We start from the raw sequence: 16762 nt of genomic DNA, 5'->3' as shown, positions 1-16762 counted from the left end.
CTTACATTTCATATGTAAATAATAGTACACTTACAATTTTTTCTCGCTGAGAAATGACTCTCAATATCATCTGATTTTAAAACATTAAATTCTCATCAGCAGTTTGAGGAAGAAGTGAAATTTAAGTCATTCAAGTCAGAAGAGCAAAATATTAAATACACCAACACGTAAATGTGTACTTTAAGTGTACTGTTTATAATATCCTAATGTCACAATGGAGATCAGCACTAAAAATTTGCTCCCCTATCAGAAATGCTTAGGAAAGGAGGACCTAAGGCAGGGTGGCTGCAGTGAGCAGTTGGATGCCACTGTGAGTCCTTTGCCTATGTTTCTTGCTTTTCCCCATCTGGAGGCTCCAGACTGCATCTATTGGCATGATCTCTGAGACAAACAGTTTAGAAAAAGTTAAAAGGGGTAGAGTGAGTGACCCTCTTTGCATCAAAAGGAAAGTGCTTGGAAAAGTGTAATATTTTATATAACAAATTAGTCCTTCTTCATCAGTTTGTGCTCCATTGTACCCTTGCAACTTTGACTTAACCATCAAGTCTTTGCAAAAATAAAGACAGAAGAGAAAATCAAAATACTGAAAAATCTCTTCTATTTTTTAGCTTTAAATGAAGAGCAGACAAAAATAGTTGCAAAACTATCAATTCAGAGATAATCACAAAATGTTGTGATGAAAAGCCCAAGTGCTTAGTATCAAAGGAACACCTCAGAATAGAATCATGTACACAGTGCATATTACACTTAAGTGCATGTACACTTAAGAGTCCTGTATCAGTCAAGAAAATGATTTCAGTGACTTCACTTTTCACTGAGGACCTGGACACTACCCTTCAGCTGGACAAAAGCAGCACCACTGGAACTCATGCTGCTGCTGCTGCACGCATGGGCATCATAACATATGCCAGTTGCTCACCTTCATCCGCAATTAAATAGTTGCAAAGGACCTAATCTCACTCTACAGGGAGCAGTCATTAATGTCTCACCTTCATTATCCAGGATAACCATCTCCTTTCCTGACAGTTTATGTGTGACAGCTTAGTCATTTGTGTTCCATTCATTCTCACAGCATGAATTCAAGTTACAGTACTTGAAACTAAGTTGACTCCTAGGAATGATCCATAGATGGTTTGAATTCCTGCCAAAGGCAATATATCTTCTGAGGAAAAGAGGGAAAGAAAAAAGACAACACAGAAAAGCAATAAAAGAATAAGCTTTATGGGAAGAGCAGCCTCTTTTCCCATAAATGATGAATCAATCCATTATATTTGTGATAATCAATACCATGGATCCTCTTCATGTCAAGGTAAAAAAACCCAACTTGGTAAAGAGACAAATCATTATTAATTCATTCATTGCAATAACATTAATCACGACCAGCTAATGTGATATTAATGTGGCTGTAATATGTACTTCCATAGATACAGATTTCATTAATATAGGAATTAACTACTGTACCATGGTTTTAAAGAGTTATGTAAATTGATAAATAACACCAAAAAGCTTTTTAAATAGGGGTAGGCATGAATCTATTGATGTTCTCTGTTCTGGTGGAGATGGGAGGGTGCCCACATCCTGCTCCTGTGCCCACATTTGCAGGTATATTAACTCTCTGCTTTGCATTTTCCGTGAGTTATTGCCTACAGCAAGAGCCAGTCAGCTTTTCAACACTGCGGTCCTGTTCCAGGAAATATTGATGTGGGAGATTAGTAGTTCTGGGAATGGAATCAAAGCTGTGAAGATGCTCACTGGTGCCTAGGAGGAGTTTGGGAGTCATGTGTGCAAATGATGCTCTGAACATCCTCCCACACCAAGGGAGGGTGGAAGGGCATATTCCCAGATATGTGTCCCATAAGAATCTTCAAAACTGGCTTCTGCCATATCAGTATGTTTTGGGTAGTAATTGAAAACAGACTCATCCTATGTGACCAGTTCTTGAGTGTGGTATGGTATGGTATGGTATGGTATGGTATGGTATGGTATGGTATGGTATGGTATGGTATGGTATGGTATGGTGTGGTGTGGTGTGGTGTGGTGTGGTGTGGTGTGGTGTGGTGTGGTGTGGTGTGGTATGGTATGGTATGGTATGGTATGGTATGGTATGGTATGGTATGGTATGGTATGGTATGGTGTGGTATGGTGTGGTGTCGTGTGGTGTGGTGTGGTGTGGTGTGGTGTGGTATGGTGTGGTATGGTATGGTATGGTATGGTATGGTATGGTATGGTATGGTATGGTATGGTATGGTATGGTGTGGTGTGGTGTGGTGTGGTGTGGTGTGGTGTGGTGTGGTGTGGTGTGGTGTGGTGTGGTGTGGTGTGGTGTGGTGTGGTGTGGTGTGGTGTGGTGTGGTATGGTATGGTATGGTATGGTAAGGTATGGAGGACTTTGACAATACAGAAGAACCTGATCCTTTCTCACTCAGCGCAGCACTGAGTTTAGCAAGGTATTGCAGCCCTCTGCTGAGGCTCTCAGCAGTGCTGAGAGCCATGTGCTAATGGAGAACAGCCCAGTGAAGGACATGGAAAACTGAAATATCAGAATGCATAAGATAAACAATGAAACAATAAACCACCTTTCTACTTAAACCACTCTATAGATTCACTGTATCCCTAATTTCACTTAACATTTATGGTCCATGGAAAGTTGTGAAACTCCGAGATGATGAAAATTCCACTTTGAACAGTAAATTTTACTAAACCTCCAGTAGTTCCTTTCAATCAGTATTTCCATGACTGCATGATTCAAATTACCTGTAGAAAAGATACAATTTTCTAGTATAATCTACCTATTTTTTATTTTTCAATGAAGAGGTTTAAGTGCAGTAATGAGCTTGTAGAAGCACAAACTCTGCAGTTCTGCAGTCTTGGTTTATATTTGTAGACACCTGACTTGTACAGAGCACCAATGTTGAACCAGTTTTCTGTAGTATATTAGTCCCAATATTTGTTGTCCACACCAAAGTCTGTAGTAGTCTAATCTGAAACATTTTCCCAGCAAACTAATACAACTATATTTAGCATGAACTATCAGATTTTGTGTCTGACAGTTTGTTGCTCCATTTGATGTAGCAGCGATGCAGTTTGATCTGCTTTGGTAACTAGAAATGAAAATTATTGTATTTTAAAAAGTATTTTGGAAATTTTCTCTGCCATCCTTTAATTTATAATCATTTTTCAGTCCTCTGGATTTTTTTATTTTTTAAAATCCTATTATGCACATAATTTGCAGATTGTTTTTATCTCATATGGGAAGGCAAGGGGGAAACAAATATTGCAAAAAGTTAAAAGCCATGAATATAGTTTGGAGCCATCAACAATATTTGAACCCAATGCTATAGCCTATTACCACAAAAGGTTCTTCCTACTATATTTTTAATTAGCAAAACTATTAATGACTTCTGTACCTCAGCTGCTTATCACAGAACTGGTCAGTTAAAACTTCCTGACTTCCATCTTTTGCCTGTCGTGTCTGATAACCCTCTGGGAAAGCACTTTTTATAAGTGCATAATACAATGGGAACTAGATCATGGCTGACATATTTACTAAGATCCTATCAAATGGTCATGAGCAATTACTCAAAAGGAGCTTTGTCAGTGAATGAGATTTGTGATAAGCTGGAAAGGTTAATATTTCTGTCAAGAGCATAGATATCTATTCACTGCATAATCAGGATCACCACAGAAATACCTCAATATAATTTATTACAGAAAAAGGAGATACTTTTGAAAGTATTTTTTTAAAAAACTCTGGTATATGATTTTCTCCTAGCTTCTGAATGGTTTTGTAGCAGAGAATATACCTTCTCTGAAGGTAAAGGGGCACAGTGGACATGGGATAAAATTTGGCTAGTCTTAAGAATTATTTTAGCTTCAAGTAATGTCACTTTCATATACATGTGATATTAATTTAAAATTATTTTAATTTACTTTACTACAAATCAGGAGAAAGAAGACACAGGGATTTTAAAAATGTTTCATATTTTTTCTGGGGTTGTTTAAATTGACAGAGTTAGCTTGAAATAATTCATTAATATTATAATGTTGATTTAATTTCTGTTAGCTATTTCTCTTCTTTTAAAACCATGAAAGTCACATGAAAATGAAAATAACTATGGATCACTTATTGTTCTTTCACCCCAATAGTTTTAGTTTCAAGTATTTTAATAATAGACATGATTTTCAGTATGTTTCTGATACAATGCAGGAATTGGAAAAAAGGAACAGAAGATAAAGTGACGGTCAGTAACTGTTATAATAAATCACAGGCATCTTATATTTTCACCTCATCTTGAATTTTTGTAGCCAATACTTTGGGAATTTTCTTTTTCTTTTTATTTTTTTTGAAAAACAAGTCCAAAATATAACATTCCTGAAAGCATTCAGCAAACCTCCAAATCTCTTGATGATACCCAGAAACATGGTGTTTCTTAGTTTGTTTTCGTTTTAGAAATGGAAAAATAATTATAAAACATATTGTGCTAATAAATCAAAAAAGGCGCTAGAAATAATCTCATAAAATGTTATGGCTTAAATAATGCCCTTCATCAGTATTCTTTGTTTAACATTTTATGTTTATTGATAAATGAAGATGCATTTAAATAATTCAAACAAAACATTAGCTGCAAGCAAGGAATTAATAATTGATAGGACTGGAAGGGCTTTTTTTCACTTGGGAAATAGATAATATTAGCTTAATGTGGGGTTGTAGGAACAGAGGAAATGTAATGGATCTGCCTGCTTTAAACTGATGATTGTTATTGTGGTCTGAAAGTTGCTACAAAGGCAAAAGCAGGACAGCTCTGTAACAGCAATAGATTTCACTCATAGGAGCTGACAAGGCAAATTGTGGTTTGATATGCCAGATTTATACAGGGGAGGGGATCTAATAAACTTAACATACACTAAAGGAAAAAAACTTACATCTCAGAATTTTCAAATGACAAAACCTAAACAGTTTTGGAGTCTAAAAATATTTGGTTTTTTTCACCTCAGCTTCATCTCTTATGAATACCTCCATCCAGTTTTCCCTAAGTCAGGGAACCACTAATAAGGATACTGTAACACAGAAGCAAATGCATTCTTAAGGATTCTCAGAGGAAGAGCATTTAGTCTAGAAACTCTCATCATAAGGTTTTATTTATGTTTGCTTGCCAAGATGCCAAACTCTTCCCGCTGTGCATTTGAACATGGAGATGTAGAAAAACAGCTTTGTCAGGTCCTCTCTTAGGAAGGAAATTTCTGTTGGTGATCCTCAGGTTGTGTCTGGCGATAGCAAAACCCACAGAGTTACTTTCAAAAAATCACAGAGCTGCACAACTCCTGTTTCATTTGCTTTTGGGGATATAAGATTTATGGTGATTTGAAAGTCTACCAAGTGATATTTTCATTTCTATATGGCATTTGTGAATCTACAATCGGAATGTTCATTTTACACTATAGCAGCCAGAATCTGCATTTGGGCATGTAATATGAACATTTGACTTCATTAGTTTGATATGCAAGAGAAAATTTAAAATTAAAAAAAAAAAATGTAGCAGAAATCTTCAAAAATTTAATAGATGCTAATAGTCCAAAGCTTAAAGTTAATGTTCTTCCAACCAAAATCTCTTTTAAAGTCCTAAACAAGAATACAAAAGGTGCAATCTGATCTGAAAACCTGTAACATTTTTCAGGTTTTAAAAGTAAATTTGAAAGATCACAGCCTTATTGTACCTGATCATGATTACTAGAAACCTTGCCATTATGATACCAGAGTCTTACTTAAAGGTAGTGCTAGAACAGCCAAGCACTTCTAATAAAAGTATTTAATAGAACATTCCTCATTACTTAAACCGTTGTATCTTGTGTCATCACTTACTAAAGATGAATGTGCCATATTACTGAAAATGAACAGTTGTGTTTTCTACCTATTTTCTGCAGGGGTAAATGGTCATAAAGGGATCAAGGCAGTGAAGAATCAAGTTCTGTATCTCTAGTTATGTGTGCCAAGTTCATACCTGAACATCTCCCAGAATAGGTTTTCTGAAGCAGACAGATTGTAAGCCTGCACAAAATTGGTTTCAGAAATGCAAATGGGAGAAAGCAGCTTTGTTTTCCAGCCATTGCAACACTCGACATGACATTTAGATAGACTTGCTTGCATTGACAGTAGGCACATATGTCTACTATTTTGTTTTAAAATATATGTATTGCTTTTAATAACAACATTACAGCTGTTCACAAAATGACGCCTCTAGACAGAAGCACTACAATGAAAAAAGAGTATCAACAGAAGGACTGTATCTGCATGCAACTCTGCAGTTGCCAAGAAATGAAGATATAACATATGGTCATTTTGTAAAGGTGAGCTGAACAAAAAACAAGCAGCAACCTAGCCAATTTTTGTCATTTGAATTCTCCTGTTCAAAGCCCAATTTACTTTCATATGACTCTTGCTAATTTGAATGATATATTTATTAAAATATGATACAACCAGACTTGCAACTGGGAAAACAATTTAAAAATAAATTTGTGGAATGGTACGTTGCCAATTTTTCACTTGTCTAGAGCTATCCTTTAAAAATTAATGTATAATTTTGCAGCAGAAGAATCGAACGCTATTAACAGCTTGCTAGTGTGAAGAGAGGAAGTTGTAACTTATATTAAATATCCCACTGTTGATATGCCTATGAATGTCTTCCCTTGATTTATCTGTTTATTGAACTGCCTTGGAAGGGCCACTTCTCACAGGAATGCATGGGGGAATGTTAACATAACCCAACTCTTTCATAATCTTTCTGGATATCACCCAAAAAATGACAAGATTTAGGAAAAAAATTATAAGACTGGAAATGTTTCATTTCCCACCATAGCAATTTATAGACTGTAGGGAAAGTGTGGGCTCCAGACAAGCTGCTGCTTTAAGCAACAGTACTGTTTTTGTCCCCAAATAGCCAACAAAAATTCATAGTTGCGTGGGCTTTTTTCGTCAACAGAAAAAAATCAGATCCTTGATCTAATTCTGCTTACTGATAACAAACATATATTTCTTTGGCTCCCTGAGTGCCTTAGGAAAATAACAGGAAGGAAGCTTTTTTTCACTTACAGCACTGTATCCCAAGATGCTCTTTCCTTTCTTTTTTTGCTATTTCAGGTCTCTTTGCAGAGGCACTGTAAAGCCCCATTCATGCATGATATTTTCTCAGCATTTCCTCTCTTATTATCTTGTTCCCTATGTTCTACTAGTCCACAAGGGCAGAACCTTCACAAAGAGAAGCCTACATTTATTTATGTTATGTTTTTGGGATTCTGAAATATGCCTGTACTTAGAATAGAAGGCATCACTTTTCCAACTGCTTTAAGACTTTTGTTATTTTAACTACACTGCACAGAGAAGTTACGTTTACTTGCCTTGTTTCCAATGCATGTCAGCTCTGTCCTTACTATTCATAATGAAGGCTAACAATACATTGCAAAATTGTTTCATCCCAGCTAAGAGCTATGGTGTTTGTTCAAAAGACCCTGGTGTTATTTGGCCAGCAGAGTTGGCTTAAAGAACTCCTTCTGTCTTTATTGCACCTGAATTCTCAAATCTCAGTTCCTGTAATTCAGGTTTAAATGATAAAGACAAAAAAGGAATTTAATAAATATTTGTATAGAACAAGAAGAGCCGTGCATCCCATTTCCCTAGCAAAACTGCTGCAGCCAGTACTACTTGAACAAAAGGCTTGAGCACAAATGTTAATACATTAAAATGGAAAGAAATCTATCAGGCAGGATAAATCGGGACTCTCTAATTAGGACAGTGCTCAGTTATCTCCATCTAAGAAGCATCTTTTGCTTTAGGATAGATGTTACAGGGAACATCAAATAAAATATCCAGCAGCGCAATTTTTTGGTTGATCAGACTAGCCATCACATTTTCAGTCAGTTCTGCAGGGGAATCAAATACCCCAGTAGTTTCCCTATACACATTGCAGAGAGAACAATGAGATCCTCTGTCACTATTATGATCTTCCTAGAAGAGATTTTCAGTTTAACACACTGCTTTTCATGGCTCTAGGTTGAAGGAAATACCATTTAGCAGCTAAATTTCAAGTATTAAACTGAACCCATGGTACTTTCTGTCTATTTTCTGAGAAGGATATGATGCCCAGAGTCTGCTGCACAGCCATTGCGGGAATAGCTCTCTTTAATCCCCAGCAACCCCACTTTCCACCCTACCCCCTCAAGTACAGTCACCAAAGTCAATGAACATCTGATAATTAGGGGGAATGATGAGCCAGCCCTTTCTCTTTATGATAACAGGAAAAATAGCTCATGTAATACAACACTGCACATCGATCCTTTTTTGATCAAGGGAAAAAGATTTTGCAGAGGCATCAGATCGTCAGGAGAAGAGGCAAGAATGTATCTCTATACAGCCTTGATGAAACAGTCCCTTGTGCATTAGATACTGTTCTAGTCCTTTCAGTGCTCAAAAATATAGACAAATAAAAGCGAGTACAGCACAAGCTGAAGAAATGAAAGTAATATTTAGAGCTGTGATCTCAATTTAAGAAAAGCTGAATGAAAAAATGCATTACTTCGAGTGAGGATGAAGTGATAACTGGATAACTATCTTTCTATTTCTAAAGACACCTTGGGTTAAAAAAATATTTACGGGGCTATACCAGAAAAACATGATAAATTTTAGTAAGGATAAATTTTTTGCTGAATATAAGAAAAGACTTGCTTAGCTTTTCACAGGCTATGAAATAGAGTTTCTCAGGGGAAATGGAGAGAACCTGGGACTTTTCAGAAAAAAATTGAATGAAAAGCAGAAAGTTTTACCGCAGTGCTGCAGTTATGCCTTTTTTTTAGTTCTAGATTTGTGCATGTGTGTTAAAAATATTTGTTTGGGCATCCAGGTCCTACTTTAGCTATTTTATGGCAGCTTTGTATAGCAGTTTCCTTATTCTTATTTTCCTTTTTTTAAAAAACAAAACACCCTTCTCCTAGCAGATAATAGTTCTTTAATACAACTTTTTCTATTAGAATATTTATGTTCTGGAATAATGAAGAACATAATTTTTTTTTATTAATTATAAAAAAATTCATAGGTATTTATAATAGGGATGTTCATTCATTGGAATGGATTTTTTCCATGTAATTTTAATTCAGTAGACAAGAAGGATCTCAACAGAACATTTAATTTTGAAAATTCAAACCTGATGTTTTTTCTCAGAATTTAGATATAAAGTTACTATGTTTTCTTTACTTTTTGTCTAATTTAGTCCCTATCCCTAAACTTACTAAACTTCCAAAGAGACAAAATAAACATTTCCTCTTCACCTTACTGGAAGCATAACTAATTATCCTACTTCATAAGGTGATGGTCATATGTTATGTTATGTTGTGTTATGTTATGTTATATTATGTTATGTTTTATGTTTTATGTTTTATGTTTTATGTTTTATGTTTTATGTTTTATGTTTTATGTTATTTCTGCTTCAGTGTATTCAGAGGCTTTTCAAGACACTCACTGCAGCTTCCTGATTTTGAAAGAATGTTCTGTTTCTCTGGTCTGCCTCCTTTCCAGCACTGAATAATGATAAACAGATCTTGCAAAAATCTTTTCACTGATGTTTAAACAGAGGAACAAAATTCAGAGAGAGATAAGGTATCACTTTTCACCAAACATGTTACTCTAGTTGCATATCCTACATCTTGACTTGCTGCAATGTTTATAACAACACATTTTATGTATAATGCCATGAAGTGATGACAATCTGCTCTACTGTCATGGTGTGATGTTGAATTAATAGGAAACAAGGTGAGGGCAGAGCAGGCAATCATTTTATGTGTTAACTTCATGATTAACCATTGGGTTCTTAATAAAGTCTTACTCTACACAACAGACTGCCAAATATTTTTGTCACTTCTACAATATTTTGTCAAAATATATGACCTTGAAAGTCACCTTTGAAGTTATCTTAATATTTCATGCAACTGAGTCTAATGCAGCTTTTACGAACTTCAGTGAGAACACACCTGATGTGTAAAATAATCCCTAATAGTGAGTGAAATTCCTAAAAAAAGATCATATGCAGTGAAGGGTGTTGCAAGAGAATGCACTGCATTTCTCTCAATTTAACTAAACTTAATTCATGTTATTCATTAATTATGCTAGAATGTTTCTCCTTAAATAGAAAATAGAATAATTGGTAAATAGCATTTCCATCAAAGTTTGTGAAATCTGTTTGGCAGACTACAGAGATCAAAAGCTCTTGCTCAGTTTCAAGATCATCACCTGCCTCCTGCAGATTCATTAGTTGCTTTTCTTGCTGCACTAGTTCAAGAACATCACACATGCCCTCATTGCAGAGAAGACTTGTCAGGACACAAACGAGGCTGTCCTTCTTATCTCTCAGTGCAGCTGCGCAGACCGTTCGCATCCGTGGTGTGTGGGATCATCAGCCATTCTTGCCTACAGACCAGAATTTATCTTAAAACCTCAGCTGACTTTCAGTACTTGTTGATACGACTTTTGTCTCCATGGTAGGGGAACTAAAGTCAAAACACAATTTCACACTATAACAGATAAGAGATGACAGCAAATAAAAAATTCCTTCCCTGTGAAGCTTATACACCAGGCATGAACAAAAGACAGAAAATATAGTATAAACATATAATAATAATGGTTATTTAACCATTATTTTCTCAACAAAAAATTTAATAAATTTTTATTAGACACCATGTAAAATAAAGTTGAAAGAACAGATTGATTGTAGACAGAAGAACAGTTTCACAGATATTGTTTTAAAGCATGTGGATTAGCCAGAAGGAAAGAAATAAGGAGTTGACTTTAAATTTAACTAAATAAAAAGCGAAGCTCTGAAAAGGAAGCTAGCTAGAAGCAGTTATTAATATATTGACAGCAATCCAAGGTGATAAAGTGGGATTAGGCTATGAAGAATCTGAAGAATCTCAATGGACCATGCTCAGTGGGATAAAGTTTTGTTCAGGGCCCTTTTATCAAGAAAATTTTGCCTGCTCATTCCTCCTGAATTTGGTTAGAAAATTGATGAGGGAGTAAGGAGTGAAAGCACTCACCCTCAAAGAGGTGTAAGCAATACCAACCAAACTATTCAATGTATAATTTCAATGCATATTTGACAGACTGCCCTAGATCACAGTTATCAATGGTAACACAGTTTAGTGATACTACAAGCCTTCAGTTTTGCACATTTGGCAAGATGTCTGTGCCTTAGTATTTGCATCTGCATAATATGGCTGAGTGTAGTCTGTGTTAATCAGCATTAGCAATAAAATATCTAGAAAGTAAATTATTTAAGATATATTTATTGTCAGACCTTTCAGGTTCATTTTTGTTAGCAACAGGAACACATTATTTCAATAATAAGGAAGCTAAATTTGGTCACAGCCCTGTTGGTGTGGACCAAAGTTACCCAAATACCTACTGTACCCCCTGAATTGAATCAAACCAAACTCATGCCATTTTGAAAGTAAAGCTGCCAGTCGTATGCAAAAGCTAGATTTTTAAAGGTTGCAAAACATCTGGTAAAAGTCAGATTTTCCTCAAGAAGGTTTTTACATCTATTTTATAAAGCCTTTGTACATATGTGCATATACAGATGTAAGTGAGACTCATGTTCATATTCTCTGGAAATTTACACGGAGAAAATTTTACAGTCAAGTTTTTATCTTTAGTAGAGGTTATATAACATATATTGTGATTAACAATCCACAGCTATGAAAGGAAGTTATTTTAACCACTATGCAAAAGCTTTATTTCTTCAGTTTCAGCAGAGGCCAAGATGTAAACCTTAATATTAGAAACCTTCTTTTGGACATAATTTATTCAAAAAATGCCTCTAGATTTTCTACAGCATGGTTATAACTGCCAATAGGAACTGATGGAATCAAGGCCTTGAAATTCTGACCTGTCAAGTCCACCTCCCAGCCACTCTCTGTCTGAAGTTGGTATCATAGATTCACTAGCCTTTATCCATTGCAAATATTTATAGTATTGCAATATTTATTAACACTTGACCCTGCCAAGCCACCACGTTTGTCTCACCTATTGCTTCTATTGGCTGACAGACTGCTGGTTTCAGGTGTGAGCAAGCAGGTAACCAGCAAGAGAGGAGCAGCTGGGAAACTCTATAGAAACTATGAGACTGTGGGAGCTTGGAGGTTATTTGTGCTGCAGTATGTTCTCTCTATTTTACTGACAACAGTTTGATGTAAAATTTCATTGTTTCTGTACAGGGAGGCCAGTTTTCAGCTATCTGGTAAAGGTAAATTATGCAAAATTCTGCAAAGAATATAATTTTTACTGCTGGAGAAATTGCTGGAGATCTTGTGACATATAAGTTGAGCATTAAGGCTGAGACATCCTGGAACAACACACCTCTGGTTATAAAAGAAAAAGAGACTTGACAAAAGATTTTTGAAACTTTATATATGGGATGATAGCTTGTTCAAATATTTTTGTTACAACTGGAATTGAGGCAGGAAGTATTGTAATATTTTTCTGAGGAAGTGGATGGACAAAATCTCAGTTTAGAGCCTCAATATTTCCAAAGGTTGGTCAGGACTTGTAAGCTCAGGCTCTGGCTGAAGATTCCATGAAAACAATCCATCTTATCTGCCTCCTTCTTTGTGACTTTCTTACCCTCAATTTTCTCTTTATTCCAGGATCTTATAGTAATACTCGGTCTTGGGTTCAAAGATAATAGCCTAAATAGTACATATTCCTCCATTGCAATGAAATGGGCACTTAATAGGTTGTGTTGGCCAAAAAAAACCTATTATTAATAAATGTTAAAAATACCTGGGTTTATTCTGAGGCTCAATTAATCTGTTAATAGTTCTGAAATGAGCTGATTGTTCTGTTTTGCAAACAAGACATGTATTTTCATCAAAATTCATTTAAATTCTCCATTTAAAAAAAAAATTACATAAGTATTATCTATTGCTTGATTTCGAAGCTGAAAACAAAAAACAGTATTAAGAAATTGACAATCTCTGTATTTCTCTTACTTCCAGAACCTTTCTCTATCTTCTAGCTCTTTATTTTTTAAAGCTATAGAATATATTTTGTGTAAGAGAAAGCCACGATAGTAAAAAACTGCTGTCTGAGAAAACAAAGAACAATTAATGAAGAAAAAAATCTACAATGGAATGCCTGTTATTTTCCCTTAAGTGATACATTAGGTACAGGAAATCACATTACAATTTGATGTATGTGTCACTTTAAGAGTGATTCTTGGATTGTGGAGGTAGCTTTGTGTCATATGATGTAAGTACTTTTATTGAGTAGGTAAATGTGTAATAGCTAAAAGCCTCATAAATCAGCTAAATGTTCTTCCAATTTATAGAGAATATTTGATCTGAGAACATTACCATCTAGTGAGCTGCTGAGAAAAAGAGAAGACATGAAGAGCGGTGGAGATGGATATCTCGGATTATTTCTTGGATATATGATATCTGGGGCTGCCTCTTCGTTTCCTGCATCTTTTGTACTCATTAATACCTGTGCAAGTGTAATGTACTACCAAATTAAAGTTTTCTGCTTACTTGCTTTAGCACTTTTATAGCTGCTTCCCATTTAGTAGAGTCACACATGAAATGAAACACAGGACAGGTTTTCAGCCCTAAGATCTTTCTCTGTTAAACAACAGTAGCAGTGAACAAACCATGTGTGAGAAATTCATCTACTAATTATTTTCAGCATTTCAGTCCACCCCTATTAAAGCAAATAAGTAAAACTTTTTCTAATTTCAAGTAAAAATTACTAATATTCGGTCTGTCTCTGCATATCAGTTCTTAGTGGAACAGTGGGGGATTTTCAAAACCTGTATTTATAAATACATATATAAATATATAAATAAACTAGGTATAAAAGAAACAATATCACATGGATTCACTTTGACACTCCTTTACAGGATTCTTTATATAGTCCTTAACAAGTACATTAAAAGTATTTCATATTTAGCAGCATCTGTCAGTAGTATTATAATCTGTACACTACGGTGAGAGCATGTATTGACTGAAGCTGAACTTTTGAACCTGTTGCAACATCAGACAGCAAAGAGTTGTTATTTATTTGCCATATTGCAGTTATAAAATTAAATAACTATTCACTGTGGTTACTCAAGAGCAGGTGTTGAACAAGCCTCTGATTGCTAAATGGATACTACAACATATTTTTGAAACTGTGATTTGTGAGGGCTCTGATGCTTCGAGGCATTACTTGTTGGATTGTTCACCTATTCATATTTTATACAGCCGAATACCTTCCACTTTAAGTCTCATCAGAGGCCTTTAAAAACCTTGTTTCACACCAAGTCATTTTTCATCAGGCAAGTATGGAGGCAGTGACAGCCTAAAGTTTCTTTTTCTTTTCCTTTCTGAGCCACACAAGTGGTACATAAGGCATCAATCCTTGGAAACATGACCTACTGTAGGATTTATTGTCTGTGTGAAATGGTTAAAATTTCTCCTATTAAAAGCAATTGTCTTTGGATGTATAATCCTTTCTGGACTCTTTTCCCTACAATTTAGGACTGACACTTTGAATTTTTTGGGGAGTTAAGAGCAAAAGATTGTCTGACACAGAGCTTCCTAATTAAAAAAAAACATTGCATCAAATATCTTACCTTAGAATGTCCAAAGTTATTATTACCACAAAACAAGTTTTAAAAAAAGTGGGTCATTTGATATTTCTGTCCCAGAAGAACACAGGACAAGGAAAAGATGCTAATCCTAGCAGAGTTATAAGAATAGAGGCATCTTTTCTTCCTGATCCAACTCTTTTGGGTTCAGGGACTGCTGTTCACTTGGGCTGTTTGGTGCAAAGACCATTTGGTGCACACCTGACTGCTGAGAGATAGGCTGGCTCCAGCATCAGCAGGCACACAGAGTTACAGAATGTTTCTGGGTTTCTTTGCAAACTCTGTCTCTAGGCTCTAGCCCAGTCTTAAGAATTAGATCTAGGCTGGTAATGTGACAACCCAAGATGCATTTCTCTATGCCATCCCACTCGAATTCTACCTGACCACTTTACTGGCTCTGAATGACACTTAAGTTCAATCTGTACTGGTATATGATCTGCTTAGTAAGGTCTATAAAACACTAACAAGGTTAGCAATTTCTGTTGAAGAATGGTCCTGTTCAATTATCCTAATAATTCCTCTTTGACCTTAACCTCTCTAGAAAATAGAGCTGATACCATGTGCCTTAATTCTAGCTTTCCTTCCTTTAGAGCATAGCCCAACTCTTTAAATTATATTTTTCCCTAAGCTTTTTCATGTTAAAATACACCTTCCTAAAAACTCCTTTCTAGCCCTATTTAGCCAAACCACACTGCCATTTTTTTTCTCAAGAAATTTCCTTCACTTGCTGAAACACACCCACAGTGAAAACTGCAAAAAATTTCTAAAAGAAAGTAAAGACTTAGATGTTCAAAGTTTATAGAATTAGGAAATAAAAGGGCAAACATGTCTGCCTCTATAAATATGGTGTCAATTTCTAGAATTGTGATCAATATAAAATTTCCCTCAAAATCAAATAAATATCAGTGGCAGGATACTTCTTTGTTCTACATAGTCCTGATGAAAAATCTCAGACACTTGTAAAAAAATATAAAATGCTGAAATGTAGACTATTAACTGCAACTGTCATGGTGATGCCAGCTATAAAGAGTGCTAGTGTGATCCTTCTAATCTGGAAATGAGTTTAATCATAGTATAGATGTTTTGTCATCAGCCTGCTGTCGAGAAAAATAATCTTTCTCTACTGTATCTACATGACAAATGTCAGTCAAAGCAAGATGGAATCCTTTGAAGGGAAATTGTAATCTATAAAATATATATCTTTGAGAAAGGATTGATTTGAACATCAAATGGAACCCTTTGGCTTTGTACTGAAACACAGTAAATTTTTTCTAAGGCTTGGGCAGACATTCTTGGGCAGTCTTATATAACTGAGGAACTTGAAGTTCTAGAAGTTACTATATGATTGGCCAATATAAGAGAAAAGATCATGCTTAGAAAAAAATTGTGGTTCTTTGTCCTTGCATTTATGTCTTAGTTGTGCTCAGGGGTCCTCATCCAACTTCCAGTGAAATCAATGAGAGCTGGAAAAGGCCATCATAGCATGAACCTTGTGCCTGCAGGTTTTTTTCATCTTGATGTAAAAAGAATAGGCATGTGGCTTTGAACATGTGAGAGGGAGAAACTGCTGCTTCAGGAAAGGACTATGGGGATATTTTTCTAAGATATAAAAGCAGGTAGGCACCTAACTGTGACTTGTGCCTTTGAAAATACTTGACTTACCATCTAATAAAGCAATATTACCAAATAGAAGTATGGATTCTTCTTGGTGAGCTGGTCTTGAATAAAAGGTCTATTATTTTTTTCACTAATAATTCTTTGCCTACTTTTAGGATTTTTTTTTCTATTTGTAGTACTTATTAAGTGTTCAGTCCTGCTAGAAATCCAATTTTTTTTAAAGCCATTCTTAGCAACTAAAGATAAGAACCACACAAAATAAATGAAAAAAGGAAGAGAATGCTTCAGTTCACTGTGGCAACTTCAAGGGCAACAGAATCCCTAGCACAGCACACAAAAATGCTGTGGTAGCTTCCTCAGTTCACCTCAGACATAACACATGTATAAAGGAATACACAACACAGTTGTGGACATAATTCCTTAGATAATAAATGGAAGCATTTAAGCACTAAAATAGTTTTATATTTTTCATATCACTATTA

Source organism: Haemorhous mexicanus, chromosome 6, assembly GCF_027477595.1.
Source record: "Haemorhous mexicanus isolate bHaeMex1 chromosome 6, bHaeMex1.pri, whole genome shotgun sequence".
Lineage (NCBI taxonomy): Eukaryota > Metazoa > Chordata > Aves > Passeriformes > Fringillidae > Haemorhous > Haemorhous mexicanus.
Note: the sequence above shows the minus strand (reverse complement) of the source record.